Source organism: Trichechus manatus, unplaced genomic scaffold (genome assembly GCF_000243295.1).
Source record: "Trichechus manatus latirostris isolate Lorelei unplaced genomic scaffold, TriManLat1.0 scaffold00013, whole genome shotgun sequence".
In the NCBI taxonomy this organism is placed as follows: Eukaryota; Metazoa; Chordata; class Mammalia; order Sirenia; family Trichechidae; genus Trichechus; species Trichechus manatus.
This window is the reverse complement of record NW_004443949.1, coordinates 7,192,080-7,214,366: the sequence shown is the minus strand read 5'-3', so window position 1 is coordinate 7,214,366 and position 22,287 is coordinate 7,192,080.

The window sequence follows — 22,287 nt, the reverse complement described above, 5'->3', positions numbered from 1 at the left end:
AAGAACGGGACATCAGGATTGGAGGAAGACTCACTAGCAACCTGCGTTATGCAAATGACATAACCTTGCTTGCTGAAAGAGAAGAAGACTTGAAGCACTTACTGATGAAGATCAAAGACTACAGCCTTCAGTATGGATTACACATCAACATAAAGAAAACAAAAATCCTCACAACTGGACCAATAAGCAACATCATGATAAACAGAGAAAAGATTGAAGTTGTCAAGGATTTCATTTTACTTGGATCCACAATCAACACCCATTGAAGCAGCAGTCAAGAAATCAAATGACGCATTGCATTGGGCAAATCTGCTGCAAAAGATCTCTGTAAAGTGTTAAAAAGCAAATAAGTCACTTTAAGGACCGAGGTGCAACTGACCCAAGCCATGATGTTTTCAATCGCCTCATATGCATTAGAAAGCTGGACAATGAATAAGGGAGACCAAAATAGAATTGACACCTTTGAGTTGTTGTGTTGGTGAAGAATATTGAATACACCATGGACTTTTAAAAAAATGAACAAATCTGTCTTAGGAGAAGTACAGCCAGAATGCTCATTAGAAGCGAGGAAGATGAAACTTCATCTCACATACCTTGGATGTGTTATCAGGAGGGACTAGTCCCTGGAGAAGCAAATCAAGCTTGGTAAAGTGGAGGGTCAGTGAAAAAGAGGAAAACTCTCAAGAAGATGGATTGACACAGTGGTTGCAACAATGGGCTCAAAATAGCAATGATTGTGAAGACAGCACAGGACTGGGCAGCGTTTCCTTCTGTTGTACATAGGGTTGCTAAGAGCCCAAATGGACTCAATGGCACCAAATAATAACAAGTTAAATTTTCCTCATAGGAAAAACCTGAATTCTGCATTGTTCCTCTCATATGCACTATTATGATGTCAGTTGGTTAGACTTTCTCATCCTCATGCCCCATGTTTTCCTAATAAATTTTTCAAAAATAACACATATATTTAATATTTATGATTATATGTTTATGTTGTCATTAACCTTGTTTTGTAACACTCCATTAGCAAAATAAAAATTTTGTAATACTATGATTTTGTTCTAATAATCTGTATTAGAAATTTATTACTGTGTAACAAATTACCCTAAAATGTATCAAAAAAATATTATCTTACACAACGTCTGAAGTTCAGGAATCCAGGAAAAACTTGGCTGGAAGCCCTGGCTCATGGTCATCCACTAGATTGGAATCAAACTGTTGTCCAGGGCTACAGTCATTATACGCCGCAATGGGAAATGAAGAATTCACTCCCAAGCTAACTTATATGGTTTTTAGAAGGCCTCAGTTCCTCTTTGACTGTTGATTGAAGGCCTTTATTTCTTGCCATGTAGGCCTTTTCATAGGCTGTCTGAGTGGCTTCTCCCAGAATGAGTGATTAAGAAATTAACAAAGAGAGGAAAGATTTTTATTACCAAATCTTGGAAGTAATTTATTTTTTCAGTTTTGCTGTATTCAATTGTTTATATAGATCAACCATGTACAATAATGGATGATGCTAGAGGAAAGTGTGATTAGCCCAGGAGCTATTGAGGGGGCTTTTTACCACAGCCCCCTCTTTGGCCCTCAATGATTTATGTTCCACCCACATGCAAGATATACTCACCAGTCCCTCCCGCCCCAAAAGTCTTATTGCAGCGTTAGCTCAAAGTCTAGTATCTTATCATCTAAATCAGATCCAGGTGCAGATTTAAGTTCATCAGATATGGTTCTTTAAGTATGGTTACTTTCAACCTGTGAAATTTAAGGGAGAAATTAACTCTTTATCCTATGTTCAATATACAATCATAGGGAAGCATTGTACAACTGCTGTTGGCACCCTTGTTCAAAAGAAGAAAAATGGGAAGCACAAAGTAGACACCAGTCCATAAAAATTCTGAAATACATCCAGGTAAATGTTAGAAGTGCCTTGATTACCTCTCAAGGCCTGGAATAATTTTCGGCAGCTCTTAGCACTATGCTCCGGGTTGTTAGATCCATGCTCTGAGTCATTCACTCTTTTTTTCATAAAAATTTGCATATATTTGTAGCTGAGTGGTTTTCAATTGCTGCTCCTTGACCATAAAATTTGGGGGCACAAAATACATATATATATATTTATACATATATTTTAGATGTATATTTATATATGTAATTTATTTTAAAATCTTTGTGGTTCTACCGCAAATCTTACTAGGATCTACTCTATGAGGCAACACATTTATCTATGATGGAATTCTGTTTAAGAAGATTGAGAAAGGTCAAAATTTAAAACAGAGGGTGTGGCTGTAAAATCATTGGTCTATATCTCAGAAGAAGAACTGATGCCTTTGAATTATGGTGTTGGTGAAAAATATTGAATATACCACGTGCTGCCAGAAGAATGAACAAATCTATCTTGGAAGAAGTACAGCCAGAATGCTCATTAGAAGCAAGGATGGTAAGACTTCATCTCACATACTTTGGACACGTTATCAGGAGGGACTAGTCCCTGGAGAAGGACATCATGCTTGGTGGAGTAGAGGGTCAGCAAAAAAGGTGAAGATGCTCAATGAGATGGATGGACCCAGGGGCTGCAGAAATGCACTCAAGCATAATCATTGTGAGAATGGCACAGGACTAGGCAGTATTTCATTCTGTTGTACGTAGGGTCGCTACAAGTCAGGACCAACTTGAAGGCACCTAACAACAGCAACATATCTCAGAAAGATGTAATGTGTTAACCCAGAGTACCAAAACCATTGCTGTGAAGTTGATTTCTACTCATAGCAACCCTATAGGACAGAATACAACTGCCCCATAGGATTTTCAGGAGCCGCTGGTGGATTCTGCTGCCAACCTCTTAACAACTGCACCACCAGGGCCTCAATCCCAGAGTCCTATATTGAAAAAAGAAGAAGAAAACACACATCAAAGAGATTAAGGGTGTGCCTCACAGATCTTCTCAATCCAAAATGGGGCTTCAAGGAACATTATAATTGTGCCCTCAGTCTTCCTTGCTTAGTCATTGCATGTATACAGCACTTAGTGTAGCGGGTAGCTGGAAGTCTCTCAGTTCTCTTATGCTCGCCTGTGCCTTCTTTCTTTTACTGTCTGTACCCCTTTCTATTATTAAAGCTTTCTATTTGGATGCTCAAGGAGGTCTTGTGAGTACTGTGAAAATCACTGGATTTAAATATCATTAATTTTGAAAAATGAATATAAAACGCTCATAGTGTTATCAGTCCAGAAAATACATATATCACAAAGGCATGTTCCTATGTTTATATAGGTAAATATAAACACAGCATACCACACACACACACACACACACACACACAGGTCTCAGTTTTTCTAAGTCTTCCTGTAATGTCACAATTAGGTAACTTTTCTTTCCTGCCACGATGGTACCATCTGTGATGAGACAGAATAAATTTATGACACATTCAGGTTTTGGCCAGTTTGTTGTTCCATCTTCCAGCAGTTATTCACAAGAGATTTTCTAAATAAATGAGAACCTTCAGTTCAAATTTCATGAGAATCAAAATTTAAAATATGTTCACTTTGAAGAAACTTTCACACAAGGTCAATGTAGAGGTAAATATTTTGATTATAAGGTTTGGTGTCAAATCACTTTATTATTATAATAACAGAATTATATATAACATTAAATTAGTACTCTATTTTCATTTTTCAGCCTCATTATGCACAAATTAAATTTCAACTACTCAACTGAACCTTTTAATGACTATTACAGATAACATCTTTAGTGTCATGCTAAGATGTATCCAATTCTTCTGGGAAATTAGTTAAGGGGAAGTATAAGCTTTCATTGAAAAACTGTTGAGTGTAAATATCAGATTTTTTTTTTTGTACTTAAAGTTATAACAATTATTATCAACTTTTATGTATTTTCATAAATGGATTCATAGTTTTGTACTCTTTGATCATTATTCAAAATCGAAGCATTTTTCAAATTCCCACTGCCATCTGTGTACTGTTTGGGCCAAAGCACAAAGATGCTTTAAAAAAAGTCATCTCATTTTTAATTCTGAAGTCCCGTAACATAATTTACTTAATTTTTTTTTAGCAGTTTGGCATCACTTGGCACCACAGAATGCAGAAATTATCGAACAATGTCATTAATATCACATGCAAGAAAAATTTTGCTGAAGATAATTTAAAACTGTTGCAGCACTTTATTAATGGGGAACTGCCAGAAATTCAAGCCAGATTCAGAAGAGGATGTGGAACGAGGGATATCATTGCAATGTCAGATGGATTGTGACTGAAAGTAGAGAACACCAGAAAGATGTTTACCTGTGTTTTATTGACTATGCAAAGGCATTCAACTGTGTGGATCATAACAAAGTATGGGTAACATTTCAAAGAATGGGGATTTGAGAACACTTAATGGTGCTTATGCAGAATCTGTACATAGACCAAGAGGCAGTCATTCAAAAAGAGCAAGTGTATACCGTGTGGTTCAGGATTTGGAAAGGTGTATGTCAGGGTTGCATCCTTTCATCCTACTTATTCCATCTGTATGCTGAGCAAATAATCCAAGAAGCTGGACTATATGAAGAAGAACACGGCATCAGGATTGGAGGAAGACTCATTAACAGCCTGCCACATGCAGATGACACAACCTGGCTTGCTGAAAGTGAAGGGTACTTGAAGCACTTACTGATGAAGATCAATGACCACAGCCTTCATTATAGATTACATCTTGACATAAAGAAAAAAACATCCTCACTACTGGACGAAGAAACAACATCATGATAAATGGAGAAAATATTGAAGTTGTCAACGATTTCATTTTACTTGGATCCACAAATCAATGCCCATGGAAGCAGCAGTCAAGAAATCAAACTACTGACATACTGCACTGGGCAAATGTGCTGCAAAACACCCCTTTAAAGTGTTCACAAGCAAAGATATCACTATAAGGACTAAGGTGAGCCTGACCCAAGCCATGTTTTCTTTTTTTTAACCACCTCATATACATGTGAAAACTGGACAATGAATAAGGAAGACCGAAGAAGAATTGATGTGTTTGAATTATGGTGTTGGCAAAGAATATTGAACATGGACTGTCGGAAGAAAGAACAAATCTGTCCTGGAAGAAGTACAGCCAGAATGCTCATTAGAAGCAAGGATGGCGAGAATTCTTTGCAAGTACTCTGCACATGTTATCAGTAGGGACCAACACCTGAAGAAGAACATCAGATTTGGTAAAGTAGAGGGTCAGCAAAAAAGAGGAAGCCCCTCAACGAGATGGATTGATACGCTGGCTGCAACAAAGTGCTGGAACACAGCAACAATTGTGAGGATGGTGCAAGAGCAGGCAATGTTTCGTTCTGTTGTACATGAGGTCGCTAAGAGTCAGAACTAATTCAGTGGCACCCAACAACAACAACGTCCTTTTGTAAATTTTGCCTTTACAACAATTAGTCCAACAAAGGATCTGCATGCAGGCATTTTAAATTTATTTTCCAATTAGAATTACCCTGACTGGCAGAAGAAGAAGAGAAATGACAGATTGGAGTTTTAGCATGATTTCCTATTCATCTTGGCTGCCAAGGCTAAACTTGTAATTAAGGGATAATCCCATAGCAAAACCAACCACATGAGCAAGTAAACATAACACAAGCCTATATTTATGGGGCGCCTCTATTTAGTTCTTGATTCACAGAAAGATTTTCATGGACTGTGGAAATAATTACCATTGTAATACACTGCTCTTTAAGAAGCCTCTTTTATGCTGAATCTGAAAATATTAATTTGTTCATTCTTAGAAAAAACATTTTGGGAAAAAAAAATAGAAATAGCTCCTAAATCATAAAAACAGTATAAATAAATAAAATAAAACCAACTTTAAAAAAGCTGGAGTTTTTAGTTGTCTTTCCTTTTTTTTCCTGAATTGACAAGGAAGGCTGTTAAATCAATTGTTCAGAGAAGAGTCTCAGAATTCACATGTGAGATTTCAAATCATCAAGTAAAATTATGACACATATTTTACCTTGTTTTTCATTCATGATGACAATATTTGGTTTGTTTCTGCACTCATCATACTTTTATTACACAGGTTTAAAATTACATTCAGAGTTTATTTTGTTTTCCCTCAATCAAATTACCGTTTAAAAAAAGATAACATTGCTCATTGCTGTCGAGTTGATTCCAACTCATAGTGACCCTACAGGACAAAGTAGAACTGTCCCATTAGATTTCTAGGGAAGAACTCATGAATTTAAATTGCTGAACCGGTTAATTGCCCAGCTCTTAACCACTGGGCCACCAGGGCTCCAAATCTAACTGCAGTGTAAGCTTTTCCAGAAAAGGAATAGAAATAAGAGTGTGACTGAGGTGTCTGAGATGGTGGTCATTACGAACATGGCCTTTGGAATGGGATAAACCTAATACGTTCACTCACTAACCCTCTGACATTTATGGTATCTGACATGACCTATGATGTAAACAATTATAGACAAGAAAAAATATATGAGATATCATTTTCAGGCATTGAACCATTAAGGCTGTGATCTTTCACATAAGAAAATCCAATGAGGCAAACTTTAGACTCATCCCCGTGTTCTAGTTGGGGGCAGTTTGCAAGCTACAACATAAAGAGATTAAGCCCCAACAAAAAGCAATTTTCTCACTGGAAGGAAGAAACAGAGCTCAGAGTTTGGTTTGTTGATGTGATTGGTTCTGGACAGATTATATCTCCATAAATAAGGAGCTCCAGAGATGTTCAGAGGGGTTCCCTTGAGTATTTTCCTGAATGTTAAGCTATGCAAGCACCCAGTAAGAGTTTATGTGACTTGGGAGCAAAGAACTGTCGGGGTGCTGTGATTTTTTTCAGAAGTTAAGTAGACCAATCAGTCCTGAAGGGTAGTGTAGTTCCAACCATCCAAACCAGAGAGAACTTGCTGAATATCTTGGGGTATTCAGATGAGATCCAGAAAAAAAAGCTTTAATCTTTCCACAGAGTATCAGTTATATAAGACCTGAACTGACAAAGTCTAAAGCCATGCCTCAAAAAAAATCAAGCTCCCAGTGGGGGATTGGACAGCCCCATAAAACAAAACAGGACTAATGAGGCACAACAGTCCAGGGACAAGGACTAAAATGCAGAAGGGAACAGGAAAGCTGGTGATAGGGCACCCAAGGTTGAGTAAGGACAGTGTTGACGTGTAGTGGGGTTGTTAACCATTGTCATAGGGCAACATGTGTACTAACTGTTTAATGAGAAACTATTTTGTTCTGTGAACCTTCATCTAAAATGAGAATAGCAGCACTACTGGAAGAGTGTAGTCGATGTCCCTGAACTGTGCATGTAGAAATTTTTGAAATGGTGTATCCTTGGCTATGTATATTTTCACCAAAAAAAAAAAGAAAAATGGTCGAGAAGGAAGAGGGTTAACATGTCATGGGGTTGTTAACCAACGTCATAAAACAATATGTGTACTACTGTTTAATGAGAAACTATTTGTTCTGTAAGCCTTCACCTGAAGTACAATAAAATATTAAAAAAAAAAAATCAAGCTCCTCAGTCAACAAATCAACTGCTTGCCAGAACAAAGTTCAACACTGTTTAAAGAAAGAAATTGGGAGGGGACTTTTAATAAAATCACATCCACAATACTCAGAATTGAACGCAAAAAAAAAAAAAAAAACTGAATACAAAAAAATTAGGAAAACGTAAAAACCTGTAGAAAAATCAATCAATACAAGAAACAAAACAAAAGACAAAAACTCAACGATAAACTATGTATAGGAATTATAAAACAAGGACTCAAAAACAGTTACAGATGTGCTCCAGAATTCGAATGAAATGATTGACATAATGAGTGAAAATATGGTGATTAAAAAAAAAAAAGAAACAGTAAAAATAAAACAAATGAAAATTCTAGAAACAAAAAATCCAACATTGAAAGTGAAAAAAATCATGGGATGGTCTTAAAAGAAGATTAGATATGGAAGAATTAAAGATCAACAAAATTTGAAAACACTTAAATAGAAACTATCTAAGCGGAAACAAACACACACGTGGAGCCATGGTGGCTCCGTGGTTAAAAGCTCAGCTGCTAACTAGAAGGTCAGCAGTTCAAATCCACCAGCTGCTCCTTGGAAACCCTGTGGGGCAATTCTGCTCTATCCTATAGGGTCACTATGAGTAGGAATGGACTTGATAGCAACAAGTTTGTTTGTTTGTTTTCAGTAAGCTGAAACATAGTTAGATAAAACACTGAAACATAAAATAAATAATTGGAACCATTAGTGATAATGTTGAAACATATCAAACAAAATAATAGACTTAATTAATAATCCAGAAAAAGAGGGACTTGAGAATGGAGCAGGAAAAAAAAAAAAAAATGAAGAAAATATGGCTGAAATTTGCAAATTGGTTGAAAATATCAAGCAACAGAACCAAGAAGCTGAACAAACCCCAAGTGGTACAAATAAAAAGCAACCACATCTTAGGATAAATGTGAAATAAATGTTGTGAAGTTGAAAGGCAATGATGCTAGGAAAAACAAAGGATGTGCATGAAGAAATGAAGAATGACAAAAAAGGGTAAATACCTGGGTAAATGTAAAGTGTTTAAAGCAAACTTAATGACTGAACGTATGAAACAAAAGCGTGTAACTAAAAATCTAACTAAGGTAATAAAACGGATTAATGAAAAAAAAGCACTTTTTTTAAGGTAGGAAATTAGTAAAAACAAAAGAAAGAAGTAATGATACAAATAGGAAAGGAAGCTCTAGATGGTAGACTAACCCCAACCATTTCAAATATTAAATTAATAGAAATGGACTAAATGCCTTGATTAAAAACCAGAGATTGTTAGACTAGAAGAGAAGTAAGTCACAACTATGTTGTTGTTAAGTGTCCTGGAGTCGATTCCGACTCTTAGCGACCCTATGTACAATAGAAGGAAACACAACTCGGTCCTGCACCGTCCTTACAGTGGTTGTCATGCTTGAGCTCATTGTTGCAGCCATTGTGTCAGTCCATCTCGTTGAGGGTCTTCCTCTCTTTTGCTGACCCTCTACTTTAACAACATAATGTCCTTCTCCAGGGACTGGTCCCGCCTGGTAATGTGTGCAAAGTAAGTGAGACGAAGTCTCACCATCCTTGCCTCCAAGGAGCATTCTGGTTGTACTGCTTCCAAGACAGACGTTTTTGTTCTTCTGGCAGTCCATGGTCTATTCAATATTCTTCACCAACACCATAATTCAAAGGTGTCAGTTCTTGGGGCTTCCTTATTCATCGTCCAGCTTTCACGTGCATATGAAGTGTTTGAAAACACTGTAGCTTGGGTCAGACACAGCTTAGTGCTTAAAGTGACATCTTTGCTTTTTAACACTTTAAAGAGGTCTTTTGCAGCAGATATGCCCAATGCAATATGTCCGTTTGATTTCTTGACTACTGCTTCTGTGGGCATTGATCGTGGATCCACGCAAAATGAAATCTTTGAAAACTTCAGTCTTTCCCCTGTTTATCATTATCACAAATATAAGGTTCAATAAATACATAAAAAATTTCTCAAAATCATTAGTTATTAGGGAAATTCCAAATCAAACCTCAATGAGATACTGCCATACTCTATAGAATTGCTAAAATTAAAAATATTGAGCACAGCCAATATCAGCAAGGATGTGGAACACCAAGAACCCTCATACATTGCTGGCAGGTGTGTATAATGGTGTAACCACTGTTGAGAACTATGTGGCATTTCTTATAAAATTAAACATACACCTACTCGATGACTCAGTAATTTCATTCACAGATCCAGATCCAAGAGAAGTGAAAATTTTATCCATAGACAAATTTTTATAATAGCTAAAAACTAGGGACGATCCAAATATCCATAGACAGTAGAGTGGATAAACCTATTATGGTATATTCATACAAACTACTGATGAATGCAACAGCATGGTTAAATTCTAATAACATTATATTGAGGGGAAAAATGTGAGATAAACTATATGATTTCATGTACATAAATTTCTGAAATAGGCAAAACTAATTCATGGTGATAGAAATTTGAAGAGAAGTGTGGGAAGTGGCTAAGAAGGGGCGTGAGGGAACTTTCTGAGGCGATGGAAGGAAATGTTTTTGTCTTGATAGCAGTGTGGCTTACACAGGTACTTTTGCCAAAACTCACAGAATTTACATTTAGATATGTGTGCTTCAGTGTAAATAAATCAGAGCTCAATAAAAAAGAAAAAAAAAATGATAGCACAGTAAAATGCTTAGCGGAGGGTATGGCAAATATTGAATATCTAATACAAATTGTGTGTGTGTGTGCTGAGAGAGAAAGATCTGTGTGATAGAAATAATGCTTCCCTCTTGGTATGATAAATCAATATTAAAACACATAAGAATCAATGTGAACTCAGTATCAAAGAAAAATTTATATATGGTAATATGTATGATATGTATCCTGAAGTCCATACATCTCCTCTTCCAATTCAACATGCTTCCTACTGGGATATGAGAACTATCTCTTGTCCCAGTCACCAGCTAATGGGTTTGTGGGACCATCGTAAGCAGATTAACAAAATAGTACAAAATTGATTTATTTCGGCAACTTCTAAAAAGCTATTGCTATGTACAGTTTAAGTCTCAAGCTGTTTTCTAAACTTCAGTATCTCTGCAATGACTGCTTCTTAGCTTGCTTATCAGTTCACTTCTTAGATCACCTCTTAGCTTACAAAAAGTTTTATACTGGTGAGAACAGAGTCAAAAGATAAGGTCAGAGTTAAGAAAAAGCAGATTCTACTGATATCATAGGAGACTCTCAGCAAAGTATGAAGTTCTAGAAGAACGGGGAAGAGTTTGTGTATAGGGAAAAGGAATAACTTCTGATCAATCTATTGGAAATTTAAGTGCATAGAGAAGATATAATTTTGTGAAGAAATAACATTCAAAGGTAACTATGGACATTTTTTCCAGCTTATCTTATTTGCTTTCTTCTGGAGAATAGTTCTTCCTCTGACTTGCCTTTAGGCCCAGGGATATCTAGCTGGGTTTCACGGAGATTCGTTTTCTAGTGTTGCTTGAAAAGTATGTTAAAAAAGAAACAGTTACTGGAAGATGAGAGTTCTATTCGATTCAAAGATTTGCAAATCAAGAAGCACCAAAATGAAAGTTCAAACTTGCGTTCAGAGTAGGGAGAATAAGTGTATGTCTTTTATACTCAGATTTCCAGAACTTTATAAAGAGTTGGGAAGACCGTTGTTGTTGCTAGGTGCCGTCAAGTCAGTTCCTACTCACAGGAACACTATGTACAACAGAACGAAACACCGCCCAGACCTGCACCATTCTCACAATATTTGCTATGTTGAGCCCATTGTTGCGGCCACTGTGTCAATCCATCTCCTTGAAGGTCCTCCTCTTTTTCACTGACCCTCTACTTTACCAAACATGGTGTCCGTCTCCAGGGAATAGTCCCTCCTGTTAACATGTTCAAAGTACGTGAGATGAAGTTTCACCCTTCTTGCTTCTAAGGAGGATTCTGGCTGTACTTCTTCCAAGACAGATTTGTTCACTTTTCTGGCAATCCATGGTATATTCAATATTCTTTGCCAACATCATAATTCAAAGGCATCAATTCTTCCTTGGTCTTCCTTATTTATTGCGCAGCTTTCACATGCATATGAGGTGATTGAAAATACCAAGGCTTAGGTGAGGCTCACCTTAGTCCTCAAGGTGATATCTTTGCTTTTTAACACTTTAAAGAGGTCTTTTGCAGCAGACTTGCCCAATGCATTACATTGTTTGTTTTCTTTCTTTTTTTTAAATGGTGCTTTAAGTCAAAGTTTACAATTCAAGTTAGTCTCTCATACAAAAATTTATACACACATTGTTATGTGATCCTAGTTGCTCTCCCTATACTGTGACAGCACACTCTTCCTTTCCACCCAGGATTTCCCGTGCCCATTCAACCAGCTCCTGACCTTCTCTGCCTTCTCTTCTTGCCTCCTGACAGGAGCTGCCCATTTAGTCTCATGTATCTACTCAAGCTAAGAAGCACATTCTTCACAAGTATCATTTTATGTCCCATAGTCCAGTCTAATCTTTGTCTGAAGAGTTGGCCTCCAGAACGATTTAAGTTTTGGACTAACAGAGAGTCCAGGGCCACATCTTCTGGTGTCCCTCCAGTCTCAGTCATGTCATTTGTTTTCTTGACTGCTGCTTCCATGGACACTGATTGTGAGTACAAGTAAAATTAAATCCTTGATAACTTCAATATTTTTTCTCCATTTATCATGATGTTGCTTATTGGTCCAGTTGTGATGATTTCTGTTTTCTTCAAGTTAAGGTGTAATCCATACTGAAGGCTGTAATCTTTTATCTTCATCAGTAAGTGCTTCAAGTCCTCTTGACTTTCAGCAAGCAAGGTTGTATCATCTACATATCACACATTGTTAATGAGTCTTCCTCCAACCCTCATGCTGCATTGGTCTTCATATGGGAAGAGTACAGGTGTCAGTTTGATTGGTTGACATTCAGCATGCTCTCATAGGCCTCATTTATCAAGAATTTCTATTGGCTGTGGTCTTCAATGTTAGCCACTATTTCCTGGGTTCCAGAGCTAGTTCCTTCTATTTCCTGCCAAGTTCTGAGTGGGCCACCTCAGAATGTTGCAGAACAAGTTATCTTGGTCAAAAGTGTGGTCATGGGTCACGTACTCTAAAAAACAGAAGCTGGGGCTTACAACAAAATGGAGTCTGATTCAGACTTGTATCAGCCATTTTAGTTATGTCAAGATAACTAGAGTGCTCTTTCACACTCAACATTGAAGTCCACATGGAAAAGAGTTACTTACTGGTTTGGGGACTATCAGCTAGAGCTGAGGCACATAATGCTTGGAGAGTCAAAATCTGTCCTAGAGTAAGCAATTCTTAAATGACAGTCTTTTTCATCAGTACTGTAATACATCTTCTCTCTCCAGATGTTGACAGGTCCTATTTCAGAAATTATGTAAACAGATGTGACTGACAGTTAATGAGACTGCTTCCAAAAGCCACATACATATGCAATCCTTATTTCTTTATGAGCACAGCTTTCTAGTCATAGGAATCCTAGTGACCCATATTGTAAGATGCATCAGAAATCCCTCCTTCTTAAATAACACTGCATTATCTATCAAGGCAGTTGGAGAATGACTGCTTCATTAGCAAGTCAATGTACTTGCAATCTTTCTACTGATGTATGATGTTTCTATCAATGTACATTGTTCTCTAATTGGAGTTGAAGTTTGCTGTTTATATGTTCTAAAGTGAAATATTACCAGTTAAGTCAATAGATATTCTTTCAAAGTGTGTAAATTTGCAAATGTATGCATCTTTATCTATCTTTTCTATCTTCAAGATTTGAATTTGCAAATCAACCATATCAGAGAGCAAAAGTTCTAAATGCTTTAATTATTCCATCTGCTTTGAAGAAATAGAAAGAGACAATGCTTTAGATAATCAACATTCTGTTATTTAGAGATATATAGGCTGGATTTCATCACCTTGAATTGCTCTTGACATCTAATAATTTTTAGGTTGAAATAATTTTATTTTCTTTGATTTTCATATTTTTAGGGTTTTCAAGAAGTATAACTTACTCCATTACATCAGATAATCTCTATTATTGGGGTACTTTATAATTTTCAGACTTTTTTTTTTTAACTTTCATTTTCTCTCTTAGGATTTCTTATCTTTTCTGTTACCTTAAGGGCTCTTTTTCTATTAAGTTTAGGTTTGTTGTCGCCTGCTAACTGGCCAATAGATTATCACATTCACTCAGAAGGTAGCCCTTTATAATTACAATATTTTTAAAATAATTTTATTGTGCTTTAGGTGAAAGTTTACAGCAAAAGTTTCTCATTCATATATTTATACACAAATTGTTTTGTGACATCGGTGCAATCCTCACAACATGACAGCACTCTTCCCTTTCCACCCTTGGTTCCCCATGTCCATTCGTCCATTTTTCCTGCCCCTTCTCGCCTTCTCATCTTGCTTTTGAGCAAGGGTTACCATTTCAATGGTATATGTGATTGAATTAAGAAGCACTGGATTCCTCACGTGCGTTATTGTTTGTTTTATAGGCCTGTCTAGTCTTTGTCTGAAAAGTGGGCTTCAGGAGTGGCTTCAGTTCTGAATTAGCAGAGAGTCCAGGGGCCATAGTCTTGGAGGTTCCTCCAGGCTCTGTCAGACCAGTAAGTCAGGTCTTTTTTTGTGAATTTGAATTTTGTTCTACATTTTTCTCCACTCTCTGTCCAGGACTATCTATTGTGATCCCTGTCAGAGTGGTCGGTGGTGTTAGCCAGGTATCGTCTAGTTCTTCTGGGCTCAGGCTGGTAGAGGCTGTGGTTCTTATGGTTCTTTGTCCTTTGGGCTAATATTTTCCTTATGGCTTTGGTTTTCTTCATTCTCCTTTGCTCCAGACAGGATGAGACCAATAGATATATCTTAGATGGTAGCTCATAAGCTTTCAAGACCCCAAACACTACTCACCAAAGTAGGATGTGGAACATTTTCTTTATGAACTATGTTATGCCAATTGATGTAGATGTCCCCTGAGACTCTGGTCCCCAGACTTATAATTCAAATATTGACTTAAAATTAATATTCCAAACTGACTGTTTTCTAACAATTTATTTATAGTAGCATGTTTTGTTATAATTTTAGATTAGCTGGATAAATAAAAAATATATTTATGCAAATCTTGTCTAACCTTTCACATGGTCCAAATGAATTTACAAGCCTCCATGCTGGCCTCTCAAATAAAGAAAGAGGCCTGTATATGTAGGCATTGTGAACAAAACTAAAGGAATGTTTTAAAGGGGAACAAAGCTATTAGCCCCCTATTCTCCTACCCTGCTCCAAGTGTAACAGAAAATAAAGATTTAATTTGTTTTTTTTCCTCAGGTGGATGTTGCTGGCAGTTAACATGTTGTTAATAGCCTCTTTAGCAATCTGAACTGGTAATTCTGCGTCCTAGGGAAATGGATTGGGAGGGTTGGTTAGCTTCCTGTTTTGGGAGTTGTGAGCGCTGACTTTTCTTTCAGCGCATCATCTGAACAAACCAGAGATTTCTCTGACTGGGGCTTAACTCTTCTGTATTACTCTTCTGAGTATTCATCCACAATATTGAAACTCCTATATATATATATATATATGTATATGTTATATATGTATTATATATATATAAAGGATCCCTGCTGGCACATTGGTTAAAGCGCTCAGCTGCTAAAGGAAAGGTCAGCTGTTTAAACCCGTCAGCAGCTCCCCAGGAGAAAAGACCTGGCACCTGCTCCCATGAAGATTACAGCCTAGGAAACTCTATGGGATTACCAGATCGCTCCGAGTTGGAATCAACTGGACAGCACATAACAACAACATATATATATAAATAGCCTGCTTCCGTCTTATGAGGTTGTTATATTAAATTGTTGGAATTTATGTCTCATTGGCTTATTTTACTCGAGACTCGATCATAGGAACGGGGAAAGTCATTTAATTATCAGCCTGACTGTTAAGGGAAACAAGTTTGTTATAGTGTCAAAGATACAACACACGGGACCATTGAGATGATTGTATTCAGGCCCCTGCAATACAGAGAACTTTCATTAATGAGGAACATCTCAGATAAAAGGAAGGGGCACTAAGGCTTTACAAAAACAAGAAAACAAAACAAAACATTGTAGTCGAGTTGACTGGAACTCATGATGACCCCATGTGTTACAGGGTAGAGCTGTTCCATCGAGTTTTCTTGGCTGTAATCTTTACGAAAGCAGATCGCTGGGCCTTTCTTCTACAGGACTGCTGTATGGGTTTGAACTGCCCACCATTAGTTAGTAGATGAGTGCAAACAGTTTGCACCACCCAGGGACCTTTATAAAAGCGGATAAATAAGAGAGTCATCCACAGTTCTTATGGTATGATGAGGAAGGATGAAAGTGGGTCTTATCTCAAAATATGCGAGGGCAATGTGGACCTTTGTGGTTAGCCATTTTGTAGAACACAAAATGTGGTTTGGGGTGGGGAGCGTTTGATGGTTCTTAACTATCTCTGCTTTCCTGGAGCACGGAGCTCCGATAAAGCTCAGCACTGTCAATCAATATCAAGGCACTTCCTCTCAAGATAATGCTAAAGAGTGCAAAATATTCTCTTGCTCAGATGTGTCTGAAGCCTAAAATTATTCAGTATCTGAATTGTTAACTTAAGGTTAATTTTTCAAATATAAGAAAGTATAACTTTCTCCCTCATTTGCAATAATAGTCTTCTATTTTCTAAAAGAAATATTAAGAAATATGTTATTGTTTTGTTTCTTGGAGTAAAGAATTAGACACTTCCTTTCTTACAACCAGTATAAACTATTTTAAAAGAATGGAATGTCTCCAATGTTACAGTACCGTGGTTTGGTAACACCAATGTTAGATTATTAGGCTCAATTTTTGCCAGTTAGCAGAAGCACTCTCACATAGAAACTAGCCAAGATTTTTGTCATCAGAGGCAGGATTTTCAATGAATTTACAGATATAGGAGTCTCCCCCAATTATAAATGCTTCTCTTCCCCCTATTTACTTTGAAAACTTTTTTTATTCTCTATAATTCATATTTATTGAATCTTTCACAAGCACTAACTTAGGGTGAGCATAAATAAAGGCTCTTTATTTCCCACATCATAATTGATAGTTTTTCTCCTGAAGTTGTCTCTCTTTCCATTTCTGTCAGCTGCTCTAAATTTTCATTTGTTTTTTGTTGCTATTGTTTTGGAATGTCTGAGAATCCCTGGATTACTGTTCATTTTTAGGAACAAAGAACTAGCCGATTGATTTACATTGCTGGAATGAAATTCCTCTGTTGTCAGCTTTTCCCATGAACGAAATAATTGGCCACACATTAGTATTGTATAGGGAGTAGAGGACAATTGATATGCTTACTTTTAGAAAAAGAAACTGGCAGACAAGCTGTTACTCAACCTATGCCGAAAAAAGAGGTGTTTATGCTAGGGACAACTCAACTCTAAAGCCAACCCCTAACCTCTCTTTGAGAGGCCACAATTTTAAAGCTTTTTCTCCTACTTTGGGGCAAACTCTACTGCCACTTCTGCTGAGGAAGGGAGATAAATGGTGGCGTTCTCATGTTGTTGTCAGGTTCCGTCGAGTTGATTCTGACTCATAGCAACCCTGTGGACAACAGAATGAAACTCTGCCTGGTCCCGCTCCATCCTCACAATCGTTGCTATATTTGAGCCCGTTGTGGCAGCCCACTGTGTCAATCCATCTTGTTGAGGGTTTTCCCCTTTTGCATTGACCCTCTACTTTACCAAGCATGATGTCCTTCTCCAGGGACTGGCCCCTCCTAAAAACATGTACAAAGTATGTCAGACAAAGTCTAGCCATGCTTGCTTCTAAGGAGCATTCTGGCTATACTTCTTCCAAGACAGATTTCTTGGTTCTTCTGGCAGTCCATGGAATATTCAATATTCTTCGCCAACATCGTAATTCAAAGGCATCTATTCTTCTTTGGTCTTCCTTATTCATTGTCCAGCTTTCACATGCATATGAGGTAACTGAAAAAATCATGGCTTGGGTCAGGGGCACCTTAGTCCTTAAAATGACATCTTTACTTTTGAACACTTTAAAGAGATCTTTTGCAGCAGATTTGCCCAATGCAATGCATCATTTGATTTCTTGACTACTGCTTCCATGGGTGTTGATTGTGGATCCAAGTAAAGTGAAATCCTTGACAACTTCAATCTTTTCTCCATTTATCATACGTTGTTTATTGGTCCAGTTGTGAGGATTTTTGTTTTATATGAGATATGGAGGTCTCAACCAGTACTTCAATTAATCACGTTCTCTCTTTCCAGGTCCCTTTGTGTTTTAATAGTTAATTTGGTGACTAATGTTTTATTCTACCACCCATCTGTCAGTTTGTCGTACTATGGTGGCTTGCATGTTTCTATGATGCTGGAAGCTATGCCACCAGTATTTCAAATACCAGTAAGGTCACCCATGGTGGATTGGTGTTAGCCAAGCTTCCAGACTAAGAAGGACTAGGAAGAAAGACCTGGTGATCTACTTCCAAAAATTGGCCAGTGGAAAGCTTATAGATCACAACAGAACGTTATCCAACTCACTTGCTTTGGGAAATCATCAGGAGGGATCAATCATTAGAGGAGGAGGACACCAAGTTTGGTAAAGTAGAGGGCCAGTGAGGGTGTGGGAAACACTGTGTGAGATGGATTGGTACAATAGCCACGACAATGAACTCAGGCATGCTGGCAATTGTGAGGATGATGCAGGACCAGGCAATGTTTTGTTCTGTTGTATGTAAGGCTTCCCTGCGTTGGAGACGACTCTAGGGCAGCTAACAACAATATTTGACACTCTATTAATTCAGTATATATGTATTGAATTACCTGTGTATATTTTTATTGACCAACACTGTGCTAGTTTTGAAAATATACCAATGAAGAAATTATACATAACCCCAGGCCTCCAAGTGCTCATGTCAAGTGCAGTTTCAGAAAAACATACAGGTCACAGCAATGGAATATCATGAGTTCTTCAGCAGATAAAGTAAAGGATGCTATGAAAGCAGTTGGAATTGGTTCTGGTGCCAATTTTAGGGACAGAGTCATAGAAAGCTGAGACTTAGGATAATCAAGGGTTAGCATGGCAAAGGGAGTAGGTTAGGAAATGAAGAGTATTATTTAACAAAAAAGGAACACCACGCACATGTGAGGAACACAAAATAGTCTAGTTAGTATACTTGAACCGTAGACTACAAGACATTTACCATACCATATCAGTTGCCACTGAGTCAATTTTGACTCATGAAGTCCCCATGTGTGTTAGAGTAGAACTGTGCTCCATGGAGTTTTTAAAGGCTGATTTTTCAGAAGTATACCTAAGATGCCTCTGAGTCAGTAGCATTACTAGGGTTGGTGTCACCCAGTGCAGTAACTCGTGGTGCCACCACTCCAAGGACTTCCCCCCATACCAGACCATACAGAATCCTTAGTAATGTTTTTTGTACTAATGTTACTCGTAAATCATAATTCCCGTATATCACTGAATGTAATGGCAATAGCAGGGATAAACAACTAATAAAATTAAAATTACACCCTTAAATTATAATATTATACACACAGCCTAAACGTATTTACTTTTACATAGTTTCATATGGTTAAAGTGAAACTTTAGTAAAAAAACAAAAAAATAGAATTCAAAGTAAAAACATTCAAAAACTACAGCAAAATCATGTTCATTTTAACATTAAATTTTATTGTTACGTGAGATACATTATTGGATTAGGTTTGCATAATCAATAATGGCCCAAATAATGTAGAAGTTGTAGACAAATGCATGTAGAAATATATCCATAACTGAAATAATACTATAAAAACAAACAGGAACAAAAACAGAAGCATTTCAGCCTTAGTGAACATCTTGACTAAATCAGAACCTTCCTTTCCTGGCCTTCAAAGCTGCGGACTAGTGAATGACATCCTTGAAATCAATGCCTTTTGCCAACTCACCTTGCAAGATTGGAAAGCCTTAATGGTCCCATGCTAGATTGCAAATAAATTTGACAAAGTTCAGTGACTATGAAAACATCAGAAGCAACGAAAACAAGAGAGCACACTTGTAGGGCAAACAGAGGGAACTACTTGATTTGAAGCATTATTGTAATTGGGTAATAATGACAGTTCTGACCAGAGTGCATTAGAAGGTTCAAAAAGTAAATTAATATATCTTGTAGGTATATTGATACATGTAACCTAGGCTTACAAAAAATGTTTTTGTTGTTATAACTAACTACAGGGATATTTTTATTAAAAAATAATAAATTTCTGCTGGAACACTGCACAAAAATTTTATAGACAATCATTTTGGTGTTACCTCTCTGAGAGTGTCACCCAGTGCAGTCTGCACTACCCGCACTCTCCTAGTGAAGCCACTGCTCTCACTGAACTCAAACCTATTACTTTTTGGTTAGCAACTGAGCGTGCTGAATATCTGCACCTCCCAGGGTCTCCACAAGGGCACAGTCACAGCAAAAGATAAAACTGAGAGTTAGACAGGTACCCAGTCATGAAGCTTTTTAGTCTCACATAAAGACTTTTGTCATTTATCCAGTAAACGTTGGACAGTCATTGAAGGGTTTTAAGCACTGAGTCACATAATCAGATTTGTATTTTATAAAAATTACCTTAGCTGAACTGTGGATGATGGATTGAATTGGGACAAGAATCTATACTAAGATAACCTGAGAACTAGTGCGCATATTCACATGAAAGACACCACTAATATAAGCTAGGTGAAACACGGTAGGACTAAATGTAAGCAAACAGACTGCAGAGATATTCAGAAGGTACGATCAATAAAAACTGGTGATTAATGGGATACCATGCTTGAGATTGAGGGTGAAACCAAGGAAGAATTGTGTAACTCTCTGGATAGTAACTTGATTCACTGAGCATGGGTACCAAGAAAAAGAGAATACTTGGGGGAGATGATGATGAGTTTGGATTGGGACTGTCATGGGTTGAATTGTGTCCCCCAAAAAATGTGTGTAGCAACTTGGTTAGGTCGTGACTCCAAGTATTGTATGATTGTGTAATCTGATGTGATTTCCTTATGTGTTGTAAACACTATCACTGTGATGAGATTATATGTGATCTCCTTACGTGCTGTAAATTCTATCACTGTGATGAGGTTATACTGATGAGATTTACAAGATTAGATAGTGTCTTAATGCCGTCTCTTTTGAGATATAAAAGAGAGAAATGAGCAGAGACACATGGGAACCTCATACCACCAAGAAAGCAGCGCCGGGAGCAGAGAGCGTCCTTTGGACCTGAGGTTCCTGTGCAGAGAAGCTCCCAGACCAAAGGAAGACTGATGCATCACAAGGTCCTTCCTCCAGAGATGACACACAGAGAAAGCTTTTTCCTGGAAGCTGACACCCTGAATTTGGACTTGTAACCTACTGGACTGTGAGAGAATAAACTACTCTTTGCTAAATCCATCCACTCATGGTATTCCTGTTAGAGCAGCACGAGATGACTGAGACAAGGACAAAATGATTTAATACATTATAGGTATTTCTAAGTAGACATATTATGAGGAAAGAGGTGGTCCAGTAGTGATTCAGTGATAGAATTCTTGCCTTCCATGCAGGAGACCTGAGTTCAATTCCCAGTCAATGCAACTCATGTGCAGTCACCACCTGTCTCTCATTGGAGGCTTGGGTGTTGCTATGATGCTGAACAAGGTTCAGCAGTTTCCAGACTAAGAGAGGCTAGAACAAAAGGCCTAGCAGTCTACTTCTAAAAATCAACCAGTAAAAACCCTATAGATTGCAAGGGTCTAATCCACAATTGATCAGGGGGATGACACAGGACCAGGCAGCATTTCCTTCTGTTGTGCATGGAGTCACCATATGTCAGGGGTCGATTTGATGACATTGAACAACAACAAGATGGCATAGTGGTTAAGAGCTACGGCTGCTAACCAAAAGGTTGGCAGTTTGAATCCACCAGGAGTTCCTTGGAAACCCTATGGAGCAGTTCTACTCTGTCCTATGGGGTCGCTATGAGTTGGAATTGGCTCACTGGCAATGGGTTTGTTCTTTTTTTTATTGTTGGTAACAACTACAACAAAGTGAAGATGTCAGGTTGGCAGCTGAATCTATTTCAGAAGCTAAGGATAAAGGACTAAACTGAGTATACAGATGTGGCAATCCTCTGTAAAAAGAGTAATTATTACCATCAGGAAGAATAAAATATAAGAGAACTCAGTATGGAATCCTGGTGAATGCCAACATTTAAGAGCACAGACAATAAAAGGAAAAAGATATTGGTAGATAATCCTAATTTCCATGGATCTCTCATGTTTCTACATGTCTGTATTAGTTTTTGTTCTGTTAAATCTTTACAAAGAGCCATGGATGATAGAGATAGTGTCTCCTTCCAGGGTAGAGAATAAATTTGGTTTTTGTCCAGAAAAATGAAGATTATGTCTCCCACCAGTGTAAATCAGGAAAGGTGTGCTTCAGGGTTGTATCCTTTTACCATACTTATTCAATATGAATGCTGAGCAAGTAATCCAAAAAACTGGACTATATGAAGAAGAACTCCGCATCAGGATTGGAGGAAGACTCATTGACAACCTGCATTATGCAGATGACACAACTTTGCTTGCTGAAAGTGAAGAGGACTTGAAGCACTTATTGATGAAGATCAAAGACCACAGCCCTCAGTATGGATTATACCTCAAAATAAAGA